Consider the following 14,585-nt stretch of genomic DNA (forward strand, 5'->3'; position numbering starts at 1 on the left):
AAAAGAGATCAGTATCAAAGAAAGCCTATAATTCATTTTAAAATTGCACAGATTCTGTCTTCAAAAGAAAGTTTTAATTCAATAGCAAACTTGGAAAACTAAGAATGAGAGGGTTTTAAGAAAACATAAAATATTATATCATTGAGCCAGTGACCTTCCAGGTTCTCTTTAGTGTCTCTGGGCTGAGGAGTCTGGAAGTCTCCAGTACTGTCTCTGATTCAGTGGTTGAGCTGGGTCCAAGGGCTGGGGCTAGGTCTGGAGCTGTTCTGGTTTTAGACCAGGATTGCAAGCTAGACTCCCACACTGGTGTCATAAATCTTTACTACTGAGCTTCTAAGTTGTCTCCAGCTGGAAAGTGTTCTATTCCATTTTTGGGGTGTTCTGATGCTCTGAAATTTTCCAACTCTGGCACTTCATAATAGTTTCCAAATCGTTCAAACCATAGTATGTGTGCTGTACCTCAAATAGTTATCATGCCTAAATATTTACTACTTGTTCCATGCTAAGCCTGCTTCTAAGAATCAAGGGGATTTGAGTGCCTGCTATCCTAGGAGCATATTAAAGGATTTTTTTTACTATATTTTTGGATAACTTTTTGATCTATTGCATTATAACCTTTTTCTTGACTTTTTTTTAACATTATACAAAAGTCTTGTGACTTCACAGCTATACTTGATATTTAAACTATTTTTAAAAGCAATGTGAATTTGTTTTATTTGCCTTACAAAAAAGGCTAAGTGCATGAGAGCCACCAGAGAAGACTAAAGAGTAAGAGCAGTGTTTAGTTGGTTTCTTGCTCTCTGAGATCTATCATGTATACAGAAGTAATTTTGTTAGTTTCAAGTACCATTTGTAGTTTTTTGAGCTATTCCACTGTTATGATAAATGTTTGTAGGAGCATTCATTTGAAGAACAGACATCCATAAATGTTAAGGATTATGACTGGGTGAAGGAGCAGGTTAGTTCTTTGAAAGCCTACACAACTGTGAATTATAAACTTGAAGGAGTTGCAAAGCAGCCTTTGCAAATGTTCCTTGTGGATTGGGAATGAAATAAATTGGAGGCAAGAGGGAAGAGGAGAGAGGTCAGACAATGCAACTGCCTCTCAGTGGAGAGGTCAGAGAACAGCAACTGCCTCTCAGTTTCCTAGTATCATCATCATCCACTCACATGAAGAGATCCATTCTATATGTCTGAGTTAAACCTCCAGCAGCCAGTGGGAAGTGGCTCCCATATCACAACACATAAATGTATCAAATTTTCTCTAATGCAATTTTGATTTACAATGATAATTATGTCCTTAAAAATAATTTGCTGCTCAAAATAACGTTTTAGTCATGTATACTTATTGTGTATCTAATTTATATTTTAATATATTTAACATCTACTGGTGATCCTGCCATCTAGGGGAGGGGGTGGGGGAGTAAGAGGTGAAAAATTGGAACAAGAGGTTTGGCAATTGTTAATGCTGTAAAGTTACCCATGCATATATCCTGTAAATAAAGGCTATTAAATTAAAAAAAATAATAATAATTTGCTGCTTTGGTGAAGGTAGGCTGGTAAATTAAAGTAAATTAATTATAAAACAAATGTCAGACTAGAAAAATGCATCATTATTTCAAAGAATCAGAGACTTGGAATTGGATGAAGTCAGAAAAGTTAATGTGTCCAAATCTTTATTTTAAAAACCATGATCAGTTCATAGACAGTTTTCGAAAGGACTTGAGAGACTAATTTGTCCAAACTTTTCCTTTTATAACTGAGGAAAATGAGTCTTAGGGACTTCAGATAAGTTGATCCTCATTATACTAGTAGATATTTGCCATTCATATAACATTTTAAATTTTGCAAAACTATATGTATTTTCTTACTGTATTTTTATAACAGCCATGGAAAGTAGATATGATTAATTTCCTTATTTTTCAGTTGAGAAAATTTAGTTTCATAAAGATAAAATGACTTGCCTAGGATCACATAGTTTGTAAGAGTCAAACATTTTTTTCACACCCTGTTTTAAACTATATACAATTTGCATTTAGATTCCTTGAGAACAAAGAAGCATGTTTTCATTATACCCATATTATATTCTTGAAAAATGATATTTTTATCTGTATAACTAGGTGGGGAAGCAATGAGGTGGTTTGAATTTCAATTTTTTCTGTTCTCTCTCTACTCTTTCCCATTCTTTTCCCCCTTTCTTCTGTCTCTTTTTCACTCCAGGTAAGTCATTTTACCTCCATGTAGTTTGATTTTCTCAAACTGTAAAATGGTTATTATAAAGATTCAGTAAGAAAATGTATATAAAGTCCTTACATTTGGACAAGTTGAACATGGCCTCTATAGTTCTTTCCAAGCAATAATTAAATCACACACACACACACACACACACACACACACATCATATGAAAAGATTCCTATACTCCTAATTTAGAGTTATAAGGGACCTTCCTGATTCCTTACTTGCTCAACCTCATTTTATTAATAATTTGAATATAGTTCATTTGATTTCAAAATACATTTGCTTTTTGGGCAAAGTGACAGTTCTGTATCTGTAATTACTTGGGTTTAGATTATTAAAATATAAGTACCGTTGTTTTCCACTTCAATTAATTCTAAATAATGATTCAAATTAGCAGGCTAGTAGGTGAGTCATTAGGCTTTTTTTTTTTTAACTCTATGTGACTTGAAATAGGAAGTATACTTCAAAAGGAAAAAGAAGATACATGCTTCTCCTCTTTCCTACATTTTTGATATTCTGTAGGGAGAAGAACTACTTGGAGCAAGTGGGAATGAGAAATTAGTGTGACAGTGAAGGAAATGACACAAGATAGGTGAGATATTTCAAAGACTAAGAAAAATAGACAAGAGGAAGTCAAGTTTTCAGTGGTGACTTGTGAAGTCTTTCTCCTTCTAGTCTTTTTTTTTGACTATATTCTGCTGCTTCATTATCATTGAACACGTTTTGAGAAGTAATCAGAGTCCTATAAAGCCCATCTAATGAGCAGTCTCTAAAAGAGGCAATTAGCAAGCAAAACAGTGAGCAGAAAATCACTGGCTTCATTCCTGAATTCCCTAGCTGACTTGACTGATCCTGTAGGAGTCTATGAGTGGTATGGGAAGATCATAAGAAAGAATTGAGGATATTTGTTCAACAATTCAAAAACATGAAGCTTCTCCAGTTTGAAGTTGAAGCTTGATATCTAAAATGTGTTCAAGAACTACTATTTTGGGGGCATGCTTATAAACTAAGTGTAGATGACTCTAGTATGCAAGAGGCTGCTGGTGCAAAAGTGATTGTTTTATTCTGTTTTGATTGTTTTACTTGTACTTCTTTGGTCATAAGTAAAGAATACCTAAAATTAATTCATGCTTTTATGGTGGTCTTCATTATGTCATATTCACATGATTAGAGTCTATGGAAATACAGAAGATCAAGAAACAGTTGAATTTTCCACAAGGGGTAGAAAGATTAAACATGTAGAGGGCCACAGACAGGAGGGGAACTCTGGGTAAGATATAAGACCTTTTAGCCCAGAGAGAACTTGCTGACAATGTCTGGTTCAGCTCCCCATCTCCCCTAAGGGCTCTTGCCTTTTCCTGAGAAGTCAAGAAGAGCATGGCCACCTGTGTTCTACTTAAAGCAAAGGATACTTACAGTAAAGAGGTTTATATATCAATAGCAGAGTGTTTATACTTAGCACTTGTGCAGTGTGCTGTAATGATGTAATTGTACTAATGTATTTAGGAGCTGAGAGGACTTGAAATAAATGGACTCTATCTTTGACCAGCCTCTTGGTTCCCTTGCTTCTTCACTTCTCCACTAAGAACAAGAACTGGGGCTGATTCCAAGATCCACCAGAGAGCTATCCAGATGGTACATTTTGGCATCCCAATTTGGGGCCTCTAGAAAGCATGGTATATTTTGGCATCCCAATTTGGGGGCTCTAGAAAGCATAGTACAAAATCACACCATATTCACTTACCCTTGGAATTACAAAGGATGCAGATGCTACCTGAAAAAAATAAGAATTGAAGCATATAAGTAACAGTTCTCCAAAAAAAAAAAAAACATATAAAGGCAGTTATTTTACTGGAATACTCCTTAGTTTTAGTTGGAGTGTATAGTCTTTAAGGTGAGTGTGAGATTGACAACTAGACTATCATCACTGAAAAGAATCAGGTAAGGCAAAACTATGTTTGCTGGTGAGTTAAGGAAGAAATAGATTATTAATCAGTAGAAGTCACTTAAATAGATTTGTCTATATTTTTACTAGATTAGAATCTTTTGTGAATGTCAATGTTTAAAATTTTAGTTAAATGCTAGGTAGCTTGACTAGGCAGCATAAAGAATATTGGATCAAGAAAGAAAGAAACTAATTTGATATTTATCCCCTATGACTTATAAGTTTAACCTTGAATATATCATTTAACTTCTTCTTTCTCCTCAGTCTTTTCATCTCTTAAATAAGGATATTGGGCTAGTTGAAATCCAGAGTCTTTTCCAGTTCTAAATTACATTATTCTATAATTATAATCCATGATCTTCTTCCTATCTTCCTCTATCAAAATATTTATTGAATGAGTTTTAAACTAACACACTGCCCCTATCAGTCAGTTGCTAAAAGGTCTTAAGGATTGCTAAAGTAGAAGGAAAATCAATTTCTTTTGAAATTTCTTTTTGGAGCTCTGATGCTAATATTCCTTTGAGAGGTAGATGCTTAAGTAACTCAGTTACCACCTAGAAACTCCAAAGTTATTTTAACTTGATGTAAGAATAGCTCTCAAGACATTTACACAGGTAGGAGCTATAACTTTGCAGGTGTTACTCAAATTTCTGCCTAAAAATAGTCAAACTTTGATCTCATGTGTCTCAAGTTCCTTATATGTGTATAATGATGCAAACAGTTATGTAAATTGTATTGTAAAGAAATCCCTTCAACTTGAGTTCCTATATCTACTATTTGTGTATCATTGGACAAATCATATATCTCTAGCCTTCAGTTTCTTATGATGTATAAGGAAAAAATTGTATTACATAAATTTTGAGGTTTCTTTCAACTGTAAATTCTATTATTTAATGATTCTATTATTTTGGAGTGAAAAAAGTGACTAAATTTGGGATTATATAATGAAGAAAAACTGTCTCCTGTCCTACTACTAGAAAATGTCAGTTATTGTTCAATAAATTATTATTCTATATTATTTCAAATTATTCAATATTTCAAAAAAAATACAAGTTTTCATTGATTCTTATCAATATTCAAAGGAAACTAATAATTTTTTCCTGGGTAGGGATTTACATCATTTGAGTTTTCTGATCATTTGATCACTACCAATCTGTGTATAAGAACTACACCCCCCCCCCAACACACATATAGATACATTTGTTACTTCTTTAGTCTCCATATCCTATAGATTCCTTGGAACAAGAGTGCCAGACCGTAGCTATGTAGTACATCGCAAAGTCTATTCAAAATAATGCCCATTTGCCTGTACCAGTGTTCCTTTTTATTGTTATTGGTCATTGACTCTAGAAATGTTTAGACCATCATCTTGGATTTGATAGCCCCTTGTAGAAAAACCTTTGTTTCATATTCTTTCTCTGTAATATAGTATTATAACACTTGATATAAGGTACAGTCAAAAGAACTGAGGATAGAAATAGCTCTTCAACATCTGCACATTATGTGGACAAAAGGAATTATGAATATAGAAGCATCAACATATAATTAAAGGCCACACCAATTTGAATTAAACTGTCTGAAAAATATTACTTTCAGAAATATATTGTTATGGGCAGAGGAACAGCCTTGGTTATTTTCACTTCTAATTAACTCGACTAATTTTGCAATTATACCAAGAGAAAGCAAGATTAAAATTCACTTGCTGTAGCACAGATTGCAATACTGAGTGTCAAATTGCGCCTCTTATGTCCAGTAAAGTCAATGCTTCTGACTGTAGCATGATTTATGACAGAAGCACAACGTTTTTTTTTTTTTTTTTTTTTCACCAACAATATTATTCCAGTTTCTTATTTTAGGTCAGAATATGGGATTTTATCAAGTTATGACATTTCCAGTTGGGAAAATGCTGCAGATTATATTGGATTGGGATGGGGGTGGGATGAGAAATGTCCTTGATCACACAGCTAGTATATGTCAGATTCAAAAATTGAATCCATGTCTTTCTAATAACAAGCCTGCCTATCCTTTATGTTATGTTATGTAAGTTTCTGCCATATCATATTTATGATATCTTCTTATCAATCATCAGAATTTGTTTCCCTGTGTCTCAGAATATTTTTACAACCTTCTGCAATGTTTAGTATGCAACACTGTGCACAGACGGATTTGTAAAATGTGTACTGCAGTGCTTGACCTGCTTTTCAATTCTCAGTTTGTGTGAATGTGACATAATTTATTTTTTTCAAGTCACTTATTTCACACATTTTCATGCATTTATCTTTTTTTCCCCACGTGATAGGAACTTTAACTGGTACAAGGTGAAATGACCTAAATAAGAAGAACAAACTTACAAACAGATGAATTTTTTTTTTTCATTCTTATTTGGTAGTGCTAGACAGCGGTGCTAAGTGAATTTAGATTTGATTTAGCATCTCCCTTCCAAGGTTATTTTTCTTTACAGCATATAAAATGATTATTAGATATACCAAAATAAAATTAATTAGTCTTTATAATTGTGACTTCCATGGACCTATGAAGAAAAATAATCAACCTTAAAGACTGGGAATCCTAAATGACCAGGTGTCTTATTTTAATGGGTAATTGTTCTCTTTATCTTCTCCCTTCCCCCATTTTGAGCCTTTCTCATTTACAAAGCTGTCAGGAGAGAGTACATTGAGTCTGACTTGGCAGAGATGGAGAAGAGATCTGTCTGACTGTATAATAGACACTGTGCTGCTGTTACTTGCTTTACAATCAGGTTCCTTCAAGCAACAGCTTGTGACAGGAGAAAGAGCATCAGATTTTACAATACCACTAGACACAACTTCAATTTGCATCACAGAGTTTCAGTATTCTCACTGGCAGGTTGATCTGACCTTCAGAATATCCTCTTTCTGCTTTCTGATAAAAAAGAGGATTTTTGTGAGCTGTTAACCTCTGAATGCTGGTGGAGGACAAATCCAGTGCCCTTTTATTTAGTACCACAAGAAACATTTTGATATCTTTTTATAAGAAGTCACATAATTTAATTTTTCATGTTTGTAGGAACTATTTAATGTCTAGATATGCACTGTTTTTTCACCAGTAGCATTTATGTCCCATTGTGGGAAAAAATAGATTATTTGATTATTTCCCACCCCCAATAACTTCAACTAGAATTAATAGTGTCCTTATTTTTGGAGGAAGATAAAAGGTTTGGAGCCTCAAATTATTATTTTTTCCTTAAAGTACATGCACAAACACATGGGATTTCTGTACACAATAAAACATAATACAATGTAACATTTTAAATGTTCATGTTATGTGGAGAGCACTCCAAAAAGTTCTACTCCTGTGGAGGAGATATGGAAGTCAGAAATAGGATAAGCTCAAGCATTTTTTATTATCCTGTAAAGTTTTGAGTATAAAGCTAACAGTAGACCCATATCTTAGGAGGGAGACCTAGTTAAAGACTGAGATGGCTATCACCATTCATTTGGAGATTTAGTAATGAATTCTTTGGTTATGGCAAACCAAGAAACAACAAAAATGCAAAATACATATATGTAAGGTAATTAATACAGCTCCAACATAGGTCAATAAAAAAGTTATTGATTTTAAAAATGTTCACTGGATAGGAAAAAGGGCATTGATAGTGATTATTACAATCTTAAATAGAATTTTAGCTAATGCAAATAAATGTTCATAATCAAAAGAACAAAAAAGTCTATGATCTGTCTTTCCAGAAAATATTTGATATCTTTGTCAAGTAGAGAGATATGGCAGTCAAGGACAGCACTGGTTTAGAATATAAACTTGTTTGTAAAATCTAAAGGAGAAGGATAGTGGAAGATTATGAGCTGTATTGCCTCATAAAACAGAGAGAAGCAGTGACGGGGAAAACCTTTTTAAAGAAACTTGGCAAGAGACCTAACTAAGCAAAGTCATCCCAAGGGCATTTAAGAATGAAACTACAAGAACAATAAGCCAATGAAAAATTTTTAAAAAATGAAATGAAAAGTGAAATATGTTTGTAACTTTCCCCCTTTATATCATCAATAATGTGACAATTATATCTGGTAATATATTAGGAAAGATAAGCAATGTCAAAGAAAATCAAAATAGTAAACACAATTATATTAGCTCACCTATACACCAGGAAGTACTTCCTGGAGCTGACAGAATTTTGAAAACGTGATGGAAACATTTCTTTTGTCATAGAATCTGAAATAAGGAAGATTATCAGAATATACAAAAAACAAAAGAAACAAAATAAAAAATCTAATATCTAATAATTGCCCCTCCTTCAAAAAAAAAGTAAAATTGAAAAACACGTTAATCTATATATCTACTTTTTTTACCACTATACTTTTTTTCTAAAATAACATATGTTCTCAGAAAGAATATTTTTATTATGACTTTAGTCTGAAATAGTCTGTCTTTATAAAAATATTACATAATACTACGTGTATGCAATAACAATTGACCAAAATATTCAGATTACAAGATCTTACTATGATTGTCATTTTTGATTATTTTTTTTTAATTTTCTAGAATTATTGTCACCTTAAAAGGATTTCCTTTAGCAACATGTCTTTCATTCATATATCAAAATCCTATAGGATACTTTGCAACATGAAAAATAAAACAAAACAAAAAACAAAACAAAAACTTTGTTTCATTTCCCTCTTAAAAATTTATAAATAAGTGAGACATAAAACAGGGTCATTTACTTGATTTTTATGGAGGATATCTGACACTGAATTTGTATTGAAGAACGAGTCCTTTTATATGATGATATCATCAAGATTTTCTGTTTGCAGATGACATTGTTCCTATTGTTTTCAAATCCAGGAACACTACAGAGCCTCTTAAATGAGATCCAGAAATATTTAAGAGAATTTTTTCCTAAGAATAGTCAACATGGTAACTAGAGTGGATGAAAAATTCTCATTGTCCACTTATGATATTTGGTTGTATGGGTACTTTGTAGAGTTTATCTAACAGAGTGTATAAACGGAATCAACACCGCCAAAGGACATTGAACTTGGTCCAAAACTGAGGAATAAGACAGAAGACTAGAAGTCCTTTGAAAATTGAATTCTATTAAAGACTGCCAAATTGTATCCCAAAGAAATCATAAGGGAGGGAAAAAGACCCACATATGCAAAAAAATATTTGTAGCAACTCTTTTTGTTGTGGCAAAGAATTGGAAAATGAGTAAATCTCCATCAAGTGCGGAATGATTGAATAAATTACAGTATATGAAAGTAATGAAATGTTATTCTTCTATACAAAATGATGAACAAATTGATTTTAGAAAGGGCTGGAAAGATTTTCAAGAACTGATGCTGAGTGAAACAAGAAAATCAGTAACATATTGTACACACTAACAGCAAGATTGTGTGATGATCAACTATGACAGACTTGGTTCTTCTCAGAAATTCAGTGATCCAAGGCAATAAAATTTGAAAAGAAAACATCATCCACTTCCAGAGAAAGAATTATGAAAAGTGAATATAAATCAACACATGCTACATTTGCTTTTTTTTCTTTTTCTTTTGTTTTCTTTTTCTCTCATTTTTTCCCTTTTGTTCTGATTGTTTTCTCCCAACATGATTCATAAGGAAATATGTTTTTAAAAAGTGAATATATGTATAACAAAAATTATTTTTATATGTAACTGGGGAAAAAAAGATTGCCAAGTTTTTATTAAAACAATTTCAATAAAGTTGTATAGCTGTGAAATATAAAATGCCAATCTCTGAAGAACTAAAAGTTAACTGTTGTCCAATGGAAAATGAAGACTCACATAGAATATACTAATATATGAAGATATAAATAGATAGACATCTTTATCTCTATGTATCTATTTTTCTATCTATACATAATGTTTTACAAATTTTACATTTTGAAAAACAAAACATGTAATTAATGCTATCAGAGAAATGTGTGACAGGAAAAAGAAAAGATGATCTGACCAATCAGCAACAGTGTGAGTCAATTTATCAGGAGAATGGACAATTCATTTATATCCACATAATGTAAAGAAAATATATTTTTTTTAAATTCCCATATGTAAGGTGCAAAATGAAGCCAATTTATGGCCGGATGGACTTTATTTAGAAAGAAAACTGTAGATGCTGCAATATGAAAAAAAAAAGTATAATGGGAAATCTGACTGACAAAACTGGAGGAATTATAAAAAAGCGTTACCAACTCCTTTCTTCCTAGGTACTCTGTAATTGATAATTTTTACATCCTACAGTGATATGTTGTAGGTTTCTATCAATAATTTGTATAATCTATAGTATCAGAGTCCAGGCTAAATATAATCCTTTTGTAATTTTTAGTCATAATGGCCTGTTTCAGAATTACTATTATTATAAAATTCTCCTCATATTACATAAAAAAATCTATATCTCTCAGTCATTGTTCAATTCTTCTTTATGCAGAAGATAGATTTTTTTGTTTGTAAATTTTAATTTCATTCACTTGTAAAATTTGGCCCTCAGATTTAAATTTGAAGTCTTAAAGCTCTATTACTGGTGTGGCACTATTTGTCAGTATTTTAAACTTAACAAATTAAAAATTTTTTTTTTCTTTTCCTACCTCACACAATGGTACATGGAAATAATATTGAATTTGGAATCAGAGAACCTGGTTTGCAATTCCACAATTTTACCACCTTTTCATCTTGAAGAAGTCATTTTACTTCTTTGGTCCTCAGTTTCCTCACTTGCAAACTGAGCAGATTGAAACATAAACCCTCTAAATTCTCCTTTTCTTCTGAATTAATTATTTCACATTATAAAATCCAAATTGAAGGGATAATTTTGTCTAACTCAGTCTTTTTTTATTCTTCTTCCTCAGCATCTAAAATGTCTTTAGCTATAGTAAGTATACAATTAATGTTTATTTAATTGGAATATATTTAAGTATTTCCCCCTCAAGATAGGAGAAAAATATTTACCATTGGTATAATGATCAAAAATATATCTATTCTATGTCAACAGGAGCAAAGGTTTCAATGTAATATGTCGGTGAGTTTTGTAATTACCAAGATTTAGAGCAAAGAACAGTGTAAAAAGCAGGATTGTAATCCTGGCATTGAAATCACAAAGGAATGGTGAGAATGACCTAGAAATAGGGAGATGACAAAGAGAACGATGGTATAAGAAGATTATGTGTTCTATCAAAGAAAGGTAATTTGCTAAATTCTCATTTCCAACCCAGCTATACCCTTTGGACTTTTCTGATTGTCTCAATCATGCCCCCAGGAATCTCATCACTGGGAAATCTCATCACAGTGCAATACTGAATCATCTTTGGTCAAACACCTCATCAGTAACCTCTGGCCCTCTGACTGGAGGGTAGACTTACAAGCTCTAAAATCTACATTTAAGGAGAGTTCCTGAGTCAGGACAGCTTCAGTTCCCAACTGGCTGCATTCCTTTAGACTTCTTTAGATTTTTTTTTTTCAGTTTGCACCACCTCCCATACAAACTGTAAATTCTCTCCTACATTTTTCAGTTTCCTTTTCTGCATTGTCTTCTTCCATTAAATTGTAAGCTTTCTCTTTTGTGTTTTTATTTGCACTGTTTAGCATATTGCCTGGAACAAAGTAGCTGCTTGATAAATGTTTGTTGAATGACTGGTGACTCTAATTTGATTTTTCCCTTTGGACTGCTTCTTTCAGAATGTCCATTCAAAAAAAAGTATCCATCTGTGTCATTCCCCAGGCTATAGTCTAAGTATTTCCACCATGCTCTTGTGTCAGTTATCTTCTTCCATTTTCAGTTTCCTTTTATGCTTTGTCTGGCCTAATTAGAGTGTAAAGTCCTTGAAAACAAGAGTTGTCTCTTTTTGCTTATATTTTAATTCCTATCATTTATCACATTGCCAGGCACATAGTAAATATTTTTAAAATGTTTATTGGCTTATTAATGAGTGCTAGTGTCAGAATAATATGTAAAAAAGAAGTAGAAAGTAGGAAGTATGATAACTCTTCCACTCTTGATATTGATTAGGTGGCAGAAGAATTGACTTTCACTGAAAATAGATTCAAGGAAGAGGAATTCTCATTTTACTCAACCAAACAATCAACAAACATTTATTATATACTTACAAATGCCAGGCACTGAATTAACTCACAATACTACTGAATGTGGCCAAAGGAGTTTAAAATTTAATTGGGAAATAATATAATGAGTTAAAATACAATAGATCATAGATAATGTAATAAGTAGTTTTCCAAGTGTAACTCTTGAAGTTCATTGATATGGAACTTACTCCTTATTAAGGGAAATGAATGTTCACTCTTACATGAAGGGAGGGGCAGAGTAGGTGAGAACAATATAACTTTAATTCTAATCCAATCTCTGGGATTGGGGACTCAGATCAAGTTGCTTGTGGGTGCTTCCAACTTCCAGGTTCAAGAAGGAATACAGAAAGGGTCAATCCCTCTTCATATTGTTAAAGGAAAAGAGCCTGAAAAGACATGAGAAGAATTAGCAGTGTTATGTCTTTTTCCCTATTTATTTTAAAATTTGATACAAAATAGGAAAATGACACAAAAAATGTAAAAGAGAATTCAAAAAATAAAGCAATATATTTCCATTTCAGGAAAACTACATAATAAATACAATACATTGTGTTCAGAGCTGTCCATTTTTTCTTTGCTTCCTTGCAGTTTTTCTTTTAGTCTTTACTATGCACTTTTTACTTTATTCCTTTTTCCCCTTTCCTTCCCTACTCTTCCAAGAAGACCATCATTATTAGTATGTGTATGTGTATGTATCTGTGTGCATGCACACACACACAAAGATTGCACTGTACTTGTTTCTTCTATTTCTCTGAAGATTTATAACATCTTTTTTCATAAGTCCATGTCTTTTCATATTTTTCTAATTCTACCATTTCCTACTCCATCCTTTCCTATACCACATTCCACCCTATATGTCTAGTTATTTTAAGTAGTCTAAAACAATATTGATGAATATGGCTAATATATATAGTGCACTTTACCTATTTTTCTCTTTTGATTAAATCTATTTTAGTTTTGAATTTGTCTGAAATTAGGATTTCTACCCTTACTTTTTTTTTTACATAAGTTCTACTCCTGATCTTTATTTTGTTTATGTGTATCTCTTATTTCCTGTCCTTTCTGACTCCTCTACTTTAGTTATACCTAACTTTTTTTCCCTTAACATACTCCTCAACATCTCTCCCTTAGGCCTACTACCCTATCCCTCTTTATCCCAGTCCGATTAATGTAGATATTTTATCCCATTTCTGTTAATCTACAATCTTCTATACCATCCACCCTTATTCAGTTCTCTTGCCTTCTTATTCCTTTATAATTTAGAAGACTTTTTTTTCCTTCTAAATGTATATGTTAATCTCTTTTTGACCCTGATCTGATATGAGTAGGGTTCTTTTTAAAAATTCCTCCTTTATCCTCTATCCTTTCCTTATTCCCTTAACATTATTATTTAAGGAATTTAGAAAACATTTATACCCATCTAGGTATATATGCACTGTTCCCTCTTTAGCCTATAACCCAATTCTTGAATTACCAGCTTTTCTATCCCATTTAATTGCTCTGTCAGCTCTTTCTCTTTCACTCCATTTGTATAAAATGCTCTTTTTACCTTCTCCCATACAGTTTTGCTTTTTGGAATTTTATCATAATCAGCTCTCCCAAATCTTTCTTTAGAACTAGTCAATTACTTATGAAAATATTAGCATACATTCCCATGTATAAAAAATAAAGTTTATCCTTACTGAATTCTTTGTAATTAGTCTTTGATGTTTACCTTAGATTTATCTTAAGTATAGATGTCTCTTTTTTTATTAATAAATTCAAGTCATTCTGCAACAAAATCCTGAAAGTCTGGCAATTTATTGAATATCCATTTATTTTGTACTGAAGATTATGCTTAACTTTGTTGAGTATGGTATTTTTGGCCACAATCCAAGTTCTTTTGTTTTTTGATATCTACTGTTCCAAGGCCTATGTTGTTTTGTTTTTGTGTTGTTGTTGTTGTTGTTGGTGGTGGTGGTGGTGGTGTTGAAGTAAGTTTATTTTTAATACACAATGCTTCATAAATCATGTTGGGAGAGAAAAATCAGAGCAAAATGGAAAAAGTATGGGAAAGATAAAAAACAAACAAACAAAAAAGGAGTGAACATTGGATGTCTTGATTTACATTCAGTCTCCTTAGACATTTTTTGCTGGATACAGATGGTATTTTATGTCCAAAGTCTATTGGGATTGATTTGGATCACTGAACCACTGAGAAGAATCAAGTTTTTCATAGTTGATCATCACATACTTTTGCTGTTACTATGCATAATGTATTCCTGGTTCTGCTTGTTTCACTCAGCATTAGTTCATGTAAATTTGTCCAGGCCTTTCTA

The 14,585-nt window shown here is 32.4% G+C and overlaps 1 long non-coding RNA gene across 1 annotated transcript; it reads right to left on the minus strand.

Annotated features, from left to right (window-relative positions):
* Nucleotides 1-3,781: 3,781 nt before the first annotated feature.
* On the minus strand, nucleotides 3,782-12,721 carry LOC116422313. The gene is made up of 3 exons (XR_004232903.1): nucleotides 12,456-12,721; nucleotides 8,312-8,387; nucleotides 3,782-4,013 (listed from the first exon to the last, which is right to left on the minus strand). It is a non-coding gene; the product is annotated as an uncharacterized LOC116422313 (long non-coding RNA).
* Nucleotides 12,722-14,585: the final 1,864 nt, after the last annotated feature.

Source organism: Sarcophilus harrisii, chromosome 3 (assembly GCF_902635505.1).
Source record: "Sarcophilus harrisii chromosome 3, mSarHar1.11, whole genome shotgun sequence".
Classification (NCBI taxonomy): Eukaryota; Metazoa; Chordata; class Mammalia; order Dasyuromorphia; family Dasyuridae; genus Sarcophilus; species Sarcophilus harrisii.